Raw genomic sequence first — 19,888 nt, 5'->3', positions numbered from 1 at the left:
AAAGAAAGTCATCTTAAAGCTTCTGAACATATGTATTGGTTGCTGTGATTTTTCCATTCCTTCTCCTAGATCCCCTTTGAAAATCTCCTCAGGCTTTCATGTTTCTAATTCTTGTTTTAACAAAACAAATTTAATTATTTCTAAGGCTACGTTTTGAAATCATACTTTTAACATAACATAATTAAAAGATACTACATAACTTAATCGGATGGCTGTGTAGTGTCATGTTTGTGATAATATTATGATAAGACAAAACAAAAATACATTGTTTTGTGCTTCAGAGCTTGATGCACAATAACTAAGATCATTAATATTTTTTCCTAGATGTCCATGCAACATACAAAAAAATCATAACAGAAAAACTGACTGGAAACGTGTCCAAGTTTTAATGGTTGTGAGGTAGTAATGTCTAGTGGCTTTTCAAGGCTCTAAGAATTCCTGAGTTCTATCTCCCCCCATGACTCTGTGTGAGAGATTGGGGAAAATCACGATTTCCCTGTGCATCAATTCACCTCACTGTAAAATATGTATAAATATGATTTTATCTTAAAAGAGTTTTGTGAAGCTTATTTAATTAACAACTGTAAAGCACACTGAGACGCTCACTTAAAAGGGTGATTGTAGTAGTGAAGTTCTCCCCACCCCCTACCCCAGCCCCACTTGTGGCCAAAGGTTGTGCTACGGCAGCGGTTTTCAACCTATGCCCATGGACCCCTGGGGGTTTGCAGACTATATCTAAGATTTCCAAAGGAGTACACATCTCTATTTGAAATTTTTAGGGGTCCACAAATGAAAAAAAAGGTTGAAAACCAGACCACTAGTCTATTAGCACCTTGCCTATGTTTTCCCCCCCAGTCCCCTCCCCTCTCCAAGGCCTTCTAAGAACTCACAGTTCAAAAGTCATTCAAACACTCTTCATAAGGGATTCCATTTATTTACGCCACTGGGGACACACTTCCCCCTCCAACCCTAGTTCACTCTCCCTCCCTCCCCCAAGAATCCAAAATAACACAAAGTTGAAAATAAAACTCTCTCACACTCTTTACCTCAGTTTCAGCTGGACTCAGCCCCTCCTTCCTGAGGGTCTGCCTGTCTGCTTCCCAGTAACTTCCATCTGGAGTTTGTCCTTCTCAATAGGCCTTTCAAGTTCAGCCCTTGTAGTCTCTCTCTGCACTTGGACTGGGTCCCCTGCCCTCCCCAAGCCTCCCCGCCTGAAGAGCTTTCTCCAACTTTCTGCCTAGCCCATTCTCCAAGGCCTCGCTGACTCCCTCTGTCACTCGCTTTCCCCCACCCTCACGCTCTCGCCCATTTTCACTGGGTTGGGGAGAGTCCCTTTTTGACCAGGTGTTCGACTGAAAACTGGACACCTGGCAACCCTCCCCCTTTACTGCAACTGCTTGCTCTTTTTACCCTGCAACACCTGATTCAACCCAGGTGTGGCTCATCCTGTAATCAGGGATGGCTCAGCCCCAGGCTCTCCAGCCCACAGGCCACCCTGTTACAGTGATCAGTGCAAAGCATTAGATCAGAAACATCTTTAGCAAAGAGCCGTATGTAGCCTTGTGTCACTATAACAATATTTGATTTTGATTATTGTAGGAAATATTGCAGTTACGTCACTGTATATTTCTTCTTTATGCTACAGTGATCTTTTACATCATTGTAATTCTTTCCAGAGCCAAACGAAATTTTTGTATTAGCATGATAGCAATTGATAGAAATCCTATTTTTTAATATCTTTCAACTGTAAAATATAAACCAGCATTGGGGGTCTGGTTTAAAACTAATCTATGCCAGACAACTGAGGGTTACAATCTGAATCTCTGTCCTTTTCTCCATTGTGCCACGGTGCACCAGGGATCATAAACACTAGGTAATTTTACATGCAATATGTACTGCATTTCTGGCATGTACTGTGAGTTAAAAACAGAGTTTCAGACTTAAAGCAAGTCTGATTTCCATACCTTTTGTTAGTTTAAGCCTGCCCCCTCCTGTTGTTTACAAACTTTATTTAATTTATGGTTTTAAATGTTATTTTACCAAAGACCGTTAAAGAAACAAAAAAGGCCAGGGAAGGGAGAACAAAAGGCTGGAAGAGTATTATGGCCAAATTCTGTCCTTTCAAGGATGTGCTTGCATAAGTGTGAAATTTTCACAGATGTCAGCGGCACTGACTTGCTGCGCTGCCCTGGCTTTTCAGATGATACACAGCAGTGACTCCAGCTGTGAGAGGCATTTCTCTCTAAGAATTCTTTGGAACCCAAACCAAGCATAAGTACAGCTGATTTTTAAAAGAAAATCTTGATCCTCCAAGCTGTTACCCTGGGTTGGATTTTATGCATGGTGAGCAGTCCCATTGACTTCAGTGGGGCTACTCACAGGCTTAAAGTATGTGCATGTGTGTTTGCACAATCGGCCCAAAGTACAGGTGTACTCTCAGTATAAGAGGGCATGACTGAGCTCTTAGTGGAGATCCCTGCCCCAGCAGCACACACAGCTGACTAGGTAACAAAGTTCTGCCGAGGAGAAGGGACTTGGAATGCAGGGGATGTGCGACACCCTGATTGCTGCAGAAAAGTGCTCCATGGAGCTTCAACCATTGCAGTGAAGAGGTGTTTTGGAAGTGGGAGTAATGAACAATGGAACCACACTGAATTCCCCATCCGAGGATGGATGCAGGACTATTACCCTGAGGCTGCAATAATAGCTGTTGAGTAGAAGGTCTCCCACCACTACACAACCTGGGACCGAGAATTTAGTTCCACACTCACTACTCCAGCACATTGACTTAGGCTGCATCTTCAGCAATAAATATCCATATAAAAATCTCATCGGCACTTGGACTTCTTCCCCACTTGGAATTCTTTTTCCAAAAATAAATAGGAATTTTTGTAAGGCCTCAGACAACAGAGCCTCAGTACAGATCGGGGTCTCCAAGCACGATCATAGCAGTAATACAGCAAGCAGACCATGTTATGGATTAATCACTTGTCAAATTCTGTTACATTTAGGACCCTAGAAAAGCATCTAACACTGGTAAATGTCTGCATTTGTTACAAGTCCATAACTAACTAAATCATTATCCCCCCCCCAAAAAAAATTCTCCACCCCCTTTTGCAAAATAAAAGATATAATACTTATTTGGTTGAAACCCCTTTTCAGCTAAATTTCCCCTGTAAGCAAATTTTTTGTAATCACGTGATTTGTCCCATGAAGAATAAGGATCAGGATTGTGTAACAACACTCCTGACTACCCCTTAAAACAATACATTCAGAAATCACTACTCCACTCCATCTCAACCATTTGTCAATACACAGACTTCAGGGATCTGTGCTTTTAGATCATATTTATATCAGCTAAATAAAGTAGATTCTCTTATAATACAGGACCTGATTCTCTTCTCATAGAAACCAATGGCAAATCTCTCACTGAGTTTAGCTAGAGAAGGATTGATCCTATTTTGTTCATACATAATACATATAGTATCTGGGAACCAGGTCAGGCAACATACGTCTGTTTCACAGTAAAAACAAAATATTACCCTGCAACAAATCTGCACTGAGGCCTGGGGACAGACTTTGGCAGAGTGTGCAAAAGGAGCAAAAACAGACTTTCCTCCTTATTTTCATACTTATTACTTCTGCCAATTTCCCTTTGTGGAATTTACATGAGACTATATTCAAGTTCATATAAAAAACAATCTTCTCCCTCGCATCCCCCCCACCCCATAATAGCTTTTCAGAGTAACAAATATCATCTGGTAGTCAGCATTGGCTGTAATACAATCCCCTGTACCATAAGGTGTTGAATGTCTATTTCGTTAAGAAAATACAGGAAAGCAATATCATGACTCCATCAAATAAAATCCAGACAGGACTCCATCAAGTTACACTGAATGCCACTCATTTAAAAAGAATCTTGCAGATATTGTATCAAAACAGCGCCACTGAAAATGAGTAAACTTCAGAAAACTGTAAAATGCTTTTAAAACGTCACATATTCACCACTAACAGCAGATTTTTCTTGTAACAGAAGCCAACACTAATGATAGAAATGTGCCTTTCTGCAATTCAAGCAGAAGAACAGAAAATGAATACTATGTCCTATGTCATCAGGGAGTCCTTTAATTCATCAAGGCGAAGAGATTCAGTAACAAAGTATTTAAACCATGAGTTTTATTGAACACATCTGCATTTGGGGTGAAATTCACCTCTCTGCAAAGAGCCAGCCCAAGGCATTAGTGCCACCTATGTAATACTGCAGGGCCTGATTCTTATTTCCACAGATGTCTACTTGCCCTAAAGCAGGAGGAAGTTACATTTGCACACACTTTCAGGCACCTTTTCATTGCCAGAGCAGTGGCAAGTGGCCTTAATGTAAAAGAAAGTCAGGCCTTCCGTCCTCAAAACAGGGCTTAAGTGAGACTTCAACAGCACACAGGCCTTGTGACTGGCCCTATGCATCACGGTGAATTTCACCACCTATGTACACTCACGCCAAGCTGACTACGCTCCCAGTCTTCTGCCCCAGCATACAGTGTACTCGTAAAACCTGGGACTGAGTCTTTTGGGACAGGTTCAATCTCATGCCTGTGTTAGTTGTTTCAAATCCCTGGACAGAAATTTGGAATTGTCCCTTGCCAGGCAGCATGATCCAATGGACATGGCCCCACAATGGGAAACCAGAGAGCTGGGTTCTAGTCATGTGACCTTGACCAAGTCACTCCAACTCTCTCTGCCCTAGTTTCACCATCAGTACAACAATAACGCTTGCCTGCCTGATAATATTTACCCATCTTTGTAAATTCTAGGGATAGAAAGCTCTGCTAATACAGCAAGCAGCCTAGAATACTATAGTACTTCTCTTTTACAGACTGCAACCAAGAAGAAAGACTTACTTTCTCTTAAACAGATGATAGATAAGAAAAAAGAAGAAGAAAACCAGAAGAAAAAGATTTTGTGTAGGGTAAACTGGGATTCGTGGAGTTGTTGTTTGCCAAGAAATCCTAACATAGTCCAGAATCAATCTATGTAGTTTTGAACAGTAACATAGCACGCTTTTCTTACAGGAAGTTGTGTGTGTCTGATGGGCCTACATTATGTTCACTGTAAAAGGCACTATTTATTTACTAGTATGGAAGCAATTTCAGCATAAGAGGCAGGAATGTAAATAAGACCTAGTCTTTTGAATAATTCATGTTTTTGTCTATATAAAAATATAATAGTTTACTTCAGGTGTAAGTATTTATTTACATAGGTTTTTAATGGTGCAACCCATCCTCTTAGATCTATGTGCCACCTTTCCTCTGTTCATACATCTCCCCTGGATATCTATGGAAATGCTGCACACCAGCTGAGGGTGATATAGGCCTACTTTATACAATTTAAATAAGACTAAGGCTTCTTGCTGAATAGTCAAGATGTTGGCTACATTTTTTAAAAGTTAGTGATTTTGGGTACCCAACTTGAAACACCTGTAAAGTGCTCCAGTTTCCAGAGGCTCATCCATTTCTCAGAGTCAAACATCCTTAATGTGTTTCAAGTTGGGCTCCCAAAATTACCCTTCGCTTTTGAAAATTGTGGCCATCAGCCTTTGTATTTAATTAACATATAATCTGGAACTTTTCTTTAATCAGCCAACCAGATTTCAAAACATCTGTATTGTAAGAACAAACAGATACCATAATAAAGTCATTGTGATCATAAACAAAGTAATATGTAACATACTGACAGAAAATACAAACCTTTTTTATCAATGAATGTTAGCTTTTCAATGAGATAAAGTACAATTTGGAATTGTTGATGAATAGTGAGAGATTTTGTGTGTGCAACTTGGGATCCATAAACTGCAAATTATTGTGGGCATATGTCAGTATTTAAATCCTCTATGAAAGAAACATATGATTTGTTAGCAGAAACAAAGTGCATTTTCCTTACCTTGTCAATTAAAAGATTGCAAAACTCTTGCAGCAAGACAACCATTCTGTCAGGAAAGCAGTAGTATTTGGAATGGGTCCAGACCAGACAGATGGCATGGCAAAGGGGTTCAGTGAGACTTTCAATATCTGGGAAGTTTGATTCTTCCAAGAAGGTGATGTAACATTTTAAGGCCAAGATACAAGTAAATATCCTGAGCCTCCGAAACTGCTAAAAGATGCAGAAAGGAATAATAGGGATGAAAACGTTTTTCTAAATTGATTCAGACAACTGTATTATCGAGAAAGATTAATGAAATTTAGCATCAAAACATATCAGCTCTTAATATGTAATCTAAATTCCTTTGTATACTTTGCAAATGAGCATGTGTACAAAAATCAATGCCTCATATCTTCTCCAACCTTTAAGATAAATTGTTTGAAACTGAAATAATAGCTGCTTCTTGATCTTTCTAGGATCTCTATTATCTTATGGACATTTGGATTTTATAACTATGGTAAAAATGTTAAAAGATATTTAGTATAGCAACAGATACAAGGGTATACTTTGTATGTCACTTTGCTGTATGTCATGCAGCCCTGCACACAGTAACTGAGATACAAACATATATAACACTATTATTCTCATTGGTCTATGCAATGTAATGGGGTATATAGAGAACCAAATATCGCATGACAGGTAGAGCTGCAGCACGTGTCTGCTGATACAGGGCAAGCTGGTAGTGGTTAGCCACTACTAAAATCAATTATCTTGTGCAGAGCAACGGAGACTGTTGAGAAGAGACATTTCAGAGACCTACTTTCTGAGGGCCTACTCCTGCAAACACGCATGAGCAAAGTCATGCCTGTGCACAAATGTTTGCAGGATTGGGCCTTAACTCAGCTCAGACGCCCTGATTCCAACTGTGCAAGTTATTTTAGTTTGGGGATTACATTACACAATTATTGTCATCTGTGCTTTGAGGGTAAAAAATAAAAAGATCAAAGAGAGACATACTGTATGAAACACAGACTTTGTTGTTTAGTATCAGAGGGGTAGCCGCGTTAGTCTGGATCTGTAAAAGCAGCAAAGAATCCTGTGGCACCTTATAGACTAACAGATGTTTTGGAGCATGAGCTTTCGTGCATCTGACGAAGTGGGTATTCACCCACAAAAGCTCATGCTCCAAAACATCTGCTTGTCTATAAGGTGCCCCAGGATTCTTTGCTGCTTTTTTGTTGTTTAGTTGCCCAGTGATGTAGAACTGGTGAGCTAGCCACACATGGCTAAAACAATTAAGAAACTTCACAGTACTAATGCTGTAATCCTGGAAAATAAAGTTAGTGCTGCTAGGAGTCACTAGTATATTCATTTTAGTTTTAACCAAAAACATCAATCTCATCAAATTAGTAATTTGGCACATTTCCTATTCAAAACAAGCCAATTAATCCCTGTCATGGTTTATTATTTTATTGTTATGAAAGTTCCAAAGCAGACTGCAAGTTCTTTTGAAGTGATATTTTACCTGATCATAAAAACTTAATAAGTTTTCCTTTTGGATTTGCCAAATCTCTGTTTCCGTAGAAGATCCAGAGGTTTCTCCCGGTAAAACCATTTGTGCTGAATCTTGTCTTAAAACATCACATATCTGATGACTCCACTGGATTACCATTATGCCAATAGAATGTAGTGGGGTGGTTTAAATGGAAAGTGTCCTGGACGAAAATACCAGATTTTCACCATTCATAATGAAAACAAATAAGAATTTAACCTTATTTTCTATTTAACATTTTTATAAACAGAGTTTGGATTTCATTGCTCCAATTATATTATTATAAAACTGAAAAATGTGTTTGTATTATTAACAGTATGCCATGAATTCTCACTCTAATAGATACATAACAGATCTAACATATTTCACATATTAAATAAGCCAAGTTACAAAAACAACAGGCCATCCCCTAAAAAGAACATTTAACTCACACAGCAAACTTTGGATCCATATTTTAAAAAACAAAACTTTCAATGGCTCAGTGTTTAGACCCAGGGCTTTGGTTATGGCCTATTTCTGACAGAGATGTGATATGTATAAACAGTAGCCTGTTCCAAGCAGGGTGGATTAATTTAAATCAGCAAGCAGGAAACCATGATTTATAGACTCATAGACTCTAGGACTGGAAGGGACCTCAAGAGGTCATCGAGTCCAGTCCCCTGCCCTCATGGCAGGACCAAATACTGTCTAGACCATCCCTGATAGACATTTATCTAACCTACTCTTAAATATCTCCAGAGATGGAGATTCCACAACTTCCCTAGGCAATCTATTCCAGTGTTTAACTACCCTGACAGTTAGGAACTTTTTCCTAATGTCCAACCTAAATCTCCCTTGCTGCAGTTTAAGCCCATTGCTTCTTGTTCTATCATTGGAGGCTAAGGTGAACAAGTTTTCTCCCTCCTCCTGATGACACCCTTTTAGATACCTGAAAACTGCTATCATGTCCCCTCTCAGTCTCCTCTTTTCCAAACTAAACAAACCCAATTCCTTCAGCCTTCCTTCATAGGTCATGTTCTCAAGACCTTTAATCATTCTTGTTGCTCTTCTCTGGACCCTCTCCAATTTCTCCACATCTTTCTTGAAATGCGGTGCCCAGAACTGGACACAATACTCCAGTTGAGGCCTAACCAGCGCAGAGTAAAGCGGAAGAATGACTTCTCGTGTCTTGTTTACAACACACCTGTTAATGCATCCCAGAATCACGTTTGCTTTTTTTGCAACAGTATCACACTGTTGACTCATATTAAGCTTGTGGTCCACTATGACCCCTAGATCTCTTTCTGCCATACTCCTTCCTAGACAGTCTCCTCCCATTCTGTATGTGTGAAACTGATTGTTCCTTCCTAAGTGGAGCACTTTGCATTTATCTTTATTGAACTTCATCCTGTTTACCTCAGACCATTTCTCCAATTTGTCCAGATCATTTTGAATTTTGACCCTGTCCTCCAAAGCAGTTGCAATCCCTCCCAGTTTGGTATCATCTGCAAACTTAATAAGCGTACTTTCTATGCCAACATCTAAATCGTTGATGAAGATATTGAACAGAACCGGTCCCAAAACAGAACCCTGCGGAACCCCACTTGTTATACCTTTCCAGCAGGATTGGGAGCCATTAACAACTACTCTCTGAGTACGGTTATCCAGCCAGTTATGCACCCACCTTATAGTAGCCCCATCTAAATTGTACTTTCCTAGCTTATCTATAAGAATATCATGCGAGACTGTATCAAATGCCTTACTGAAGTCTAGATATATCACATCCACCGCTTCTCCCTTATCCACAAGGCTCGTTATCCTATCAAAGAATGTTATCAGATTAGTTTGACATGATTTGTTCTTTACAAATCCATGCTGGCTATTCCCTATCACCTTACCACCTTCCAAGTGTTTGCAGATGATTTCTTTGATTACCTGCTCCATTATCTTCCCTGGCACAGAAGTTAAACTAACTGGTCTGTAGTTTCCTGGGTTGTTTTTATTTCCCTTTTTATAGATGGGCACTATATTTGCCCCCTTCCAGTCTTCTGGAATCTCCCCCGTCTCCCATGATTTCCCAAAGATAATAGCTAGAGGCTCAGATACCTCTTCTATTAACTCCTTCAGTATTCTAGGATGCATTTCATCAGGCCCTGGTGACTTGCAGGCATCTAACTTTTCTAAGTGATTTTTTACTTGCTCTTTCCTTATTTTCTCTTCTAAACCTACCCTCTTCCCGTAAGCATTCACTATACTAGACATTCCTTCAGACTTCTCAGTGAAGACCGAAACAAAGAAGTCATTAAGCATCTCTGCCATTTCCAAGTCTCCCGTTACTGTTACCCCCTCCTCATTGAGCAGTGGGCCTACCCTGTCCTTAGTCTTCCTCTTGCTTCGAATGTATTGATAAAAAGTCTTCTTGTTTCCCTTTATTCCCATAGCTAGTTTGAGTTCATTTTGTGCCTTTGCTTTTCTAATCTTGCCTCTGCATTCCTGTGTTATTTGCCTATATTCATCCTTCGTGATCTGCCCTAGTTTCCATTTTTTATATGACGCCTTTTTATTTTGTAGGTCACGCAAGATCTCAAGGGTAAGCCAAGGTGGTCTTTTGCCACATTTTCTATCTTTCCTAACCATTGGAATAACTTGCTTTTGGGCCCTTAATAGCGTCCCTTTGAAAAACTGCCAACTTTCCTCAGTTGTTTTTCCCCTCAGTCTTAATTCCCATGGGACCTTGCCTATCAGCTCTCTGAGCTTACCAAAATCCGCCTTCCTGAAATCCATTGTCTCTATTCTGCTGTACTCCCTTCTACCCTTACTTAGAATTGCAAATTCTATGATTTCATGATCACTTTCACCCAAGCTTCCTTCTACTTTCAAATTCTCAACAAGTTCCTCCCTATTTGTTAAAATCAAGTCTAGAACAGCTTCCCCCCTAGTAGCTTTTTCAACTTTCTGAAATAAAAAGTTGTCTGCAATGCAGTCCAGGAACTTATTGGATAGTCTGTGCCCCGCGGTGTTATTGTCCCAACATATATCTGGATAGTTGAAGTCCCCCATCACCACCAAATCTTGGGCTTTGGATGATTTTGTTAGTTGTTTGAAAAAAGCCTCATCCACCTCTTCCGCCTGATTAGGTGGCCTGTAGTAGACTCCCAGCACGACATCTCCCGTGTTTTTTACCCCTTTTAGCCTAACCCAGAGACTGGCTGACACATTAATAGTTTGTTAATCTAGTCCTTTAAACCAAAGTGCATTAACAAACTGTTAATGACAGTCTCTACGTAAAAGAATAAATTTAGATCATCATGATCTTCATTTGTAGTTTTTAGTTATTTTCCTGAAGAACGGTTGAGTCTCATTAGCTGATAACTATTAAAACATGTTGATTTGCAACTAGACATAGCCTATACACTCACGGCTTGCCTACAGGAACAAAACTGGGATGTGTATCCCATCACTAGCCTCCCAAGGGCTAACTACCTGTATGTACTGGCTGACACATTAATAGTTTGTTAATCTAGTCCTTTAAACCAAAGTGCATTAACAAACTGTTAATGACAGTCTCTACGTAAAAGAATAAATGGACACAAATCAGACGTCAAGAATTATAACATTCAAAAACCAGTCAGAGAACACTTCAAATCTCCTTGATCACTCAATTACAGACCTAAAAGTCGCAATATTACAACAAAAAAACAGACTCCAACGAGAGACTGCTGAATTGGAATTAATTTGCAAAATTGACACCATTAAATTAGGCTTGAATAAAGACTGGGAGTGGATGGGTCATTACACAAAGTAAAACTATTTCCCCATGTTTATTCCCCCCCCCACACACACTGTTCCTTACACCTTCTTGTCAACTGCTGCAAATGGACCATTTTGTTTACCACTACAAAAAGTTTTTTTCTCTCCTGCTGATAATAGTTCACCTTAACTGATCACTCTCATTAGAGTGTGTATGGTAACACCCATTGTTTCATGTTCTCTGTGTGTGTGTGTGTATATATATATCCTCACTATATTTTCCATTCTATGCATCTGATGAAGTGGGCTGTAGCCCACGAAAGCTTATGCTCAAATAAATTTGTTAGTCTCTAAGGTGCCACAAGTACTCCTGTTCTTTTTGCAAACTGTTAATGCGTGTCAATGGGGTTCACATTGATAGTCTGCAGCAGACTAGCGCATGGGAGATTCACAACGCACTTGCCACAGATTAAAAGTTTGTGTAGACAAGCCCTAAATTTACTTTTCTGATTTGCTAACCAGGAGGACACACTATAAGTATATACTTACTGAATCAATTATATAGTTTAACTGACATTTACTCAGATTCTTAATTTTTAAATTTTTGTTAGAAAATGGTGAATGATACAGTTCTTATTCACTAGATGATGAACTTTTTTACTTGTGATTTCCCCTCCCCAAGCTCTATTTACATGGAAATTCAAATTAAAATGCATAAGACAGCATTTTTATTAAATAAAACGACCTTAAAAGTATTGGGTACATAAGCTTTTTTCCTTGTCAAAACATATCGTGCATTTAAAACTAACTGATGTATTAAACCAAGGATGTATTATCTCTGGTTAGTAAATTGAGCTGATTGGGTCTGTTCCCTACGCCCTTCAAGATTTTAGAACTAGTAAATCTCACCCTTTCATACCTAGCTTTTATTCATAGATTGGAAGAGGAAAACAAGCTTGGCTGCTTTTTCAACTCCCAGTTGGTTTCTTAACTTTGAGTGAACTAGTCATTGGCCCAAACTAGTTAAACAGAAATTAATAAAATATTCTCGCAGCTCCTACAGAAAAGGCTACTCCTGTCAAATGCTGGTTGAGCTCTTCAACAAACGAGTCCGGTTCCAGGTGCTTAGCCAGTGACTTTCACCAGTTTAGTGATTTGACTTTCTTTAAAACTTGGCAGCAAACTTGTACTGCTTAACATTATTTTTGTATTTAATTTAAATGATCTTAATAGGTAAGTTCATGCCTTTTCAGTTTCAAATTTAATTTTAAATTGTTTTATTTTAAAAAAAATAAACCTATACCTAATTTATATTTAAAAAATAAAATGTAATAAAAACCATTTTTTTAAAAACTAGAATCAATTTTTATCCACCCTGGTTCTGGAGTACTGGGCTCAGCAGTCCCTCAGTGCTAGAGAGAGAGAAACTCCATCCCACCCTTGCTCCCTACACTTGCTTGTCTTCCTGAGAGTGTTTCCTCTTCCTCAGCAAAGCAAATCCTCTGCTTCACTTATTCTCTTTGGGACCGAGTGAGAACTAAAACCTCCAAATGGGCCTATAGCCCCACATTCAGAGCAAGGAGAAAGTAAAGCTTTTAAACAAGCTAGTAAACAAAAGCAGTCTCAAAAGAACCACAGGGGCTGATCCAGAACTTCTAGTCAATGGAAAGATTCCTGTTCACTTCCGGGGGCTTTGGATAAGGCCCTCAGTTTTAAAGGAAAACAAAGTTATGCTGAAGTGAGTAGTGTTACCCAGCCAGGAAGCACAGTTCTTCAATCCCACCACTGAGTTACTTAGCCATTCCCAGACCCCTGTTGCTAGTTTGCACTCTCTCTCCAGGCTGGGTTTCCTCTAAGGCTAACGCACTGCAGCTGTTTCAGGCTGACTGGTTAACCCTTGCCTCCCCATATAGAACTGAACCCTGGGCTTTCTAAACCCAATTCTCTCCTGTCTGTGCCTTCCTGGATGCATACAGGTAAAATATTCCTATCATATAGCCACATGAGAAAAAGGTGAATCATTTAGATGGCTAAGTTATAAAGAACAAACAACAACTGGGCCTAATTTGGGGCCCTGGTTCTCTAGCTTGCACACAGGAAGTCTGATGGGATGAACAAGATAAAAATAATGAGGGCTGATCTGAGTTTTAATAGTTTATAACCATCAGGTATTTTAATTCCAGTTGTAAAAAAAACTAGATCATAAACAGTTTAACATCTATTTTAAATTTATCTTTGAGGAAAGATGTTAGCATTCATTATCCAAAATAAAAAAAATCATTGGCCCCTTATTACTACTGTCATATGCTTGTTTTATTATGTAAATCTGCAATTTATACAAATTATCATACACACAAAGCATAGTTACACATCAGTTTCATCAAGGTTTTCTGTATATGTGTGCAGGGGGAAGTAAGTATTCCTTCTACAAGTCCTCGGAGAACAAAAACTTTGCTTATCAGCCATTCAACATTATTCTTACCCAACCATTGGAATTGTGTGGGTTGGAAAGAATGGTGACCAGGACCTGCCAACAAGTTTAAGTAAATCAAAGATGTGGTGCTGAAATTAGAATCTGAGGAGGAAAAAAAAATCAGTATTTTCAGTATGAAAAAAAAAATCAAGTCAGTAATGACAGGATATAAAACAAGAGAAAAAATGATAGTGCATTTATTAAAACCTCTAATTTAGGTATTTACATGATTATGAATTTGTTGAAATCTTTATATTCTTTATGTTCTGATTGTTTTGTGATAGCATATATGCTCAATATCTTACAAATCTATTAGCTGCTGTATTTTACCACAGAGTGTTTTTTTAAAACTATCTTAAGCTCTTGTCAAAAGTGAAGAATCAGTTTTCACTGTCAGTAAAATATTTGCTTAGAAATAACATCCATTTGCTCAGATGTAGTTAATTTTGGCAAGGTACTCATTACAAGAGATTGCTGACTCAGCATTCTTTATAACAACCTATTTTTATTTAATGAAAGACAATTCCCAGAGATTTGAGAAATTCCACTCTATGGAGTGGAGCACCCAACCCTTTGCCAATGACTTCACTAAGAGGAGGACCTAACATATTTGGACCCACCCCTGCATTCCTTGAACCCACGTTAAAGTCAGTGGGAAGGGAATGGAAAAAGAAGGGATATTGGATGCCTAAGGAACAGAACAGGCCCAATAACAATCATTATCATTCTAATTTTGAGTGTTACGCTGTTTGTGCAAAATAATAGCTATTTTAAAAAGTCTGCTAAGAACTTATTCTGTTATTTACATATTACTTCTAAGAGCAGCCTCAATAATCTTGGAACGTGGAAAAATATAATTAGCATATATTTGTAACAAAGTGCATATGCATCAATTATATATATTTAACATGAAAAAGAATGTACTTCAATACAGATAGAAGACAAGTTGCCCAAAATATGCATAAGTTGCTTTTGACTTCAGAAAGTTAGACATTTTGTAACTGTGAAACAGGCAGCAGTATAGCCTGGTGATAAAAACCTAAAATTGAAATATATAAAATCCTATACAAGATACAAAAGTACTGCAAACGAAGACAAACAAATCAGATGGGGACTTGCTCCACTGAATGAAGATCATAAGCCTGGCTTTTCCCTAACTATGCAGAAACAAATCAACGGGGCCTGAGGTATGATGATGGTGTTTATTTTTAGGCAATTATAGCTTAGTTTTTATCAAAGAAAATTTTATTTAAATGGTGTTTTAAAATTCCTTTTCTTCAGTTCTCCACATGCTGAGCTCATCTGAAGCCCTGCACTCTGGAGATTAGGGCCCAGTGAATGCAAGAAATCTTTAGGGCCTATCAACCCCATACCATGTACAATTTTCAAGACTAGTAGTTGCTTCAGTGAATATTTTAGCTGAATAGTCTGAACTTAAATGTTTGTGATGGGAGAGGATGGGTTTTAACCACAAACTAGAAATGCTTCAAGTTTATTTTTCTGCAAGACTCTCCAGGCTTTAGGGATACTAAAAGAATACGCTTTCTTTTCAGAATTCATTTGGGGGTTCTATTTTCTCACTGAAATTTCTATACCAGTAAAACAACATTAACTCAATAGAACAGCGGTTGGAACCACCATGTTGTGTGATGGACACTTGACAAAATTACTGTACTTAGTGATAGACATTGGGGATATGAGGGTCATGTCATTCAGTCATTCAATTTTTTGAGAAATTACCACGGACTTCAAAATTTTGACCACAGACACTGAGTCTGTATAATTTGGACATGTTGCTGACCCCTGCAATAGAACGTATTGCCAGACTTTTGCTGCCCAGGCTGGATACACAGCTAATGAGGATGGTGAGCTGAAGGCACTGGGTCCCTCTTTTCCACCTATTCTTGTGCATCTGAAGAATTCAGAGGCTTGCACTCCCAGAATATGAGGCATGGTAGAGTGAGAATGTTACCACCAGTGTAGTGTAATGCTGTCAGCAAGCAGAATTGAACTAGGGATCTCTGAAGCTTAGTGCATAAGCCTTTACTGCCTCTAAATGTCAACTGGCTGTTAGCTAAGGCTGAAGAGCCGACTCATTTAACTCTCTCTAAATGGTCTCAGTGCCACTAGATGGGACAGAACATCAAACCCAGAAGGTGTGTGGGTTACACTAGGCACCTCAGAGAGGGTGAGCAAGGGGAACTTCTGTACACAATAGCACTTGAGCTCATCTGTGAAAATGTGTTATTACAGATACATGCAAGGGGGATGCCTGAAAACCTACAGAATTGTGTCTGAAGGACTTGGACAGTCCTGGTTCTGTTTTCCGCAGTAAGAGGCATAGGCTAGAGTTTGGTAAGTTGATGACATTCTAGCTGTTTAAGGAGGAAGGATTGTATAATTTCTTCTATTGCCATAGTTCCATTCCTAGATCCATTGCCTCAGACCTTGCACAAAAGTGGCCTCAGACCTGGTGATCACACCAATTTTTTTATCTTCTGCTTAAGAAAGGAATCACAAACCATTAATAAGACTGGCATATAAGGTAACTTTTTTCAAAAGCAACAAAGTGACTTAGGAGTCTATGGTCTTGTCCAAAGTGGCCTAAGCTAAACTGACAAAAGGCACTTGCAGTACAGAAGAAGAGTGTCCACATAAGGAGTTAGTGGGAATAGCTATTTCACTTTACATTCACACCTTAGCTTATGCCACACGAACTTCCCAGTGTAGACAAGCCCTTTGTCCCAAAAGTGTTCAAAAGTGACCAAGTTTTACCCTATATGCCAGTCGTATTAATGGTTTCTGATCCTCCATCCCTTTTTTATTCAGGAAAGAAAGCATTTTGCAAGATCACTGGGTTTAAGGCCAATTGAGAAAAATCTGAGGCAGTACTGTTATGCCAGGATCTATGGAAAGATCACTTGATCTCTTTAGGCTCCTAAGTGGCTGAAGTCCCTTTTGAAAATGAGACATAAGCTCCTAAATCACTTAAGTGCTTTTTGATAATTGTCAATTGATGTGAGCTATGTATTTCCATGTTGCTCCTGACTCTTTAAGTGAAATAAGAGGGATGAGGAGAGCTAATGCAGAATCCTTGCCTACTCTGTCTTTGGAAATAAACGTATCTGCTCTCTCCTTATTGGTTTGCAATTTACATACTGTAGTGTGCATCTATCCAGCACTTTAGTTTTGCTCCTAATCCTACCTCCTATCGTGCCTTCTCAGATAATCCCACTTGATACAGTCAAAAACTTCTCTGCACTTAAGGAGGACCACATGCTAGACTAGCCTCGTGACTCGAATAAATGGATCACACTCAGGAATCTCTGTGTTGTCAGTCATCTGTCACCCCTACAGAAAGCCAGTCTGGTCCTTCTTTACCATCTGTAGTAACAGGTACCCTAGCCTACAAGCTAGGACCTTTTACTTACAGTATATTAAGAAAAAATTGGGTCTATAAGTGTCATGTTCCACTTCAGCTTTGTCCAGTTTATAAATGTTTGATGCATTAGTTTCCTCAATATGGGAGCCATTTGCTATCTAATATACTAGAGAACAACGCACATTTTCAGGTAGGGTATCTATGGGTACTCACGGAAAATACTAACTGAGCTAAATGCTTTTCCCACTGGCATCTTTTAGATGATTTCTGATTTCTTCTGATTCAAATGGCTAAAAATGGTGATTTAGGTAGCTGGAAGTTTGGGCATTTTTGCTTCATTACATGTACTTTGTCAACTGGAACAGGGTTTTTTCTGTTTGTTTTGATATACACATGGACATAGAAGACTTCAAAAATACTTTACAAATATATTTTCTTCTAACTGTGACTATCACTCATTGTATCTCCAAGAACCAAGATAGCCTGTTTCTCTTAGAATTCTAAATTTATATGCCAATGAGGGGGCTTTATTTCCTCCTCATATAAATTTTCATTAGGCCTGAGGAGGGCTCTATCTTTCCGGACGGACTCACGTTTAATTGGCCTCTAAGGGTAATATGCTGCTTGAAGGTTCTTTCAGAATCTGTTTCTCTGCTGCTTTGCCAAGTTTTTTTTTGTTTCATCTAATAATTTGTGTCTATCAGCTTTCCCTTCCCTGTCACTGCCAAAGACAAAGCTGATAAGTTTGTCTTTCATTATATCTTTATAAGCATCTCACCAACAGTGTCGTCTTTAGAATCTCCATTTTCCAGGTAGCGTAACCGCTTCTTTCACAAGCTAATACAATAATATCTTAACATTTCATGTAGCCACAAGATTTTCTGAACTTTGCCATAAGCCCAGACTGACAGAGTCATCATAACAGGTTCATGGGCTGACCAAACTATTTAATCTAGATAAGGGATGAAAGTTCTCTCCAGGAATTCCCTACCTCTTATAATATTCCCGTTCAGTATGAATAACCACCTTAGCATCTCTCAGAGTTATCTTATGTAGGGTTCAGTACAGGATTTGAACCACTTTCTCCATAATTTTTTTACTCTTAATAAAAGCTTTTCTCTTTCATGGTCTCCCTACTGCCAGTGGAGCAAGCTGCTCCATATTTATTATAACAACCACAAAATAAACCTTTTTCTTCCTTCAGTCTTTCAGGGAAGACTACAAATCTAAAATAATTTCCTTTAAGACAGTCACCATCACACAAGAGTCTTGCTGACATTAAGCCAATTTGTGTTTTATTTCAGTCTTCATGATATACTTTGTAATCACTGCACCGTCCAATTGAGAGATGCATTCCTCCCCTGCTTCTACTCAGTTCTTGATCTAGTATTTGTCATCAGAATATAAACATATGTCTGCAATCTCTGTAGATATGCTTTTAAAGTATTAGAAATAGCCTTATCAGTATAAGTGCCAGACTAGTAGTTTTCTCTGCAGAAGGTGGGATTACTTGATCCAGTATTTCTTTTTGTCACATTTCCGACACTAAATTTTAATGACCACTAAAAGTCAGATGTCTTTCAGTATGGATCACAATATTTGAAGAAATTCATATTTCACATAGTTGAATAATGTGGGACATGAGCATCCCCTCGGCCAGATTCTGATCTACCACTGATGATGCCACTGTAAATCAGAAGTATCAGTCACCTCAGAAGCCTAAACTAGCTTAATCTTGTGATGCTCCAGCATTCAAAATCCATTTTAAAAGAAATAAATTAGCCCAGATTACAATGAATTTTTGCACTATTGTAACAGTCTGTGTTGAGGGGAGTCTATAATAAATCAGTGTATTACTGTACAACATTCCTTCACACTTTAGGTATTAAAACTTGCACTGAAAGGCTTAATACAGTACATTTTGCATCTTCTATTTTTGGTGGGGCAAAAGATGAGAATGAGTACAGCACCTAGTACAAAGGGAACCCGGTCTTACGAAAACCTCACAACACACAAGCCTTACCCTCAGTGAAATAACACCCCAGCCCTGTTTTCAAAACTGCAGAAATTGACAGAAATTGTAACTTTCCTGTAACTGTGTGAAAATCCACACAAACAAAAGGAGAACTCATTAATTAATAGACTGTGCAGAGGAAACAGTTACACTGACTGTGCACGTTGTCAAATGCAGAATTTAAACAAACAATAATAGAAATGTTTGTTCTCTCTGGCCTTTTTAGTTATAGTTATCTCAAATGAATCTTATACTGATAGCTGGTTTAAAAAATTTGCAAGAGAAGTAGGACTTTTTAAGTTGAAGGTGCCTCTAATACACTGAAACCTATGCACATTTATAAAGAAATGTATGAATGCACAGACAAGCTCTCTCTGATTTTGTAATATTTTACATTGTATAAGTTCCATATGCAATTTGCAAGCTTTCATAACTAATTTCTAACCCTTTTCTTTTTTTAACTTGTCAAAATCCTCAAGAACTATTCCCATGCTAGTGTGCCAGTCCTGCAATTTGCAGTCCACACTTTGCAGAATTGGAGGCTGTTTCACAGTTCAGCTTTTTCAGAATTGTGTGAAAACTAGTGTCTTTTTTTAAAGAAAACTTTTAATTGCACAAAATAGAGATCGTTCCCCCTTTTTATTCTTTCAGTAAAACACTGCCCCATTACTACTGTCATGTAGTAAAATTGTGTATCAATTGTGTCATCAACTTACCAAACTAAACCCATGAAAAGCTTGTTTTATAAAGTATCTTGATTTTTATGAGAAAATGTAGTATAAGAGAATGGAAACTCTTCTAATTGTATGCGGATGTGTGTGT

The 19,888-nt window shown here is 38.5% G+C and overlaps 1 protein-coding gene and 1 pseudogene across 1 annotated transcript in view; one reads left to right on the top strand and one right to left on the bottom strand.

Annotated features, from left to right (window-relative positions):
- LOC127030193 (dynein axonemal heavy chain 11-like) overlaps positions 1 to 7,588 on the bottom strand; it is a 243,483-nt pseudogene extending 235,895 nt beyond the window's left edge.
- The window catches only part of MAP3K20 (mitogen-activated protein kinase kinase kinase 20), a 564,831-nt gene that overhangs the window by 437,183 nt on the left and 107,760 nt on the right, over positions 1 to 19,888 (top strand). The gene's annotated exons all lie outside the window — the stretch shown is intronic.

Source organism: Gopherus flavomarginatus, chromosome 10 (assembly GCF_025201925.1).
Source record: "Gopherus flavomarginatus isolate rGopFla2 chromosome 10, rGopFla2.mat.asm, whole genome shotgun sequence".
Lineage (NCBI taxonomy): Eukaryota > Metazoa > Chordata > Testudines > Testudinidae > Gopherus > Gopherus flavomarginatus.
The sequence above is the reverse complement of the archived record's forward strand: the minus strand, read 5'-3'. Positions and strand labels throughout refer to the sequence as shown.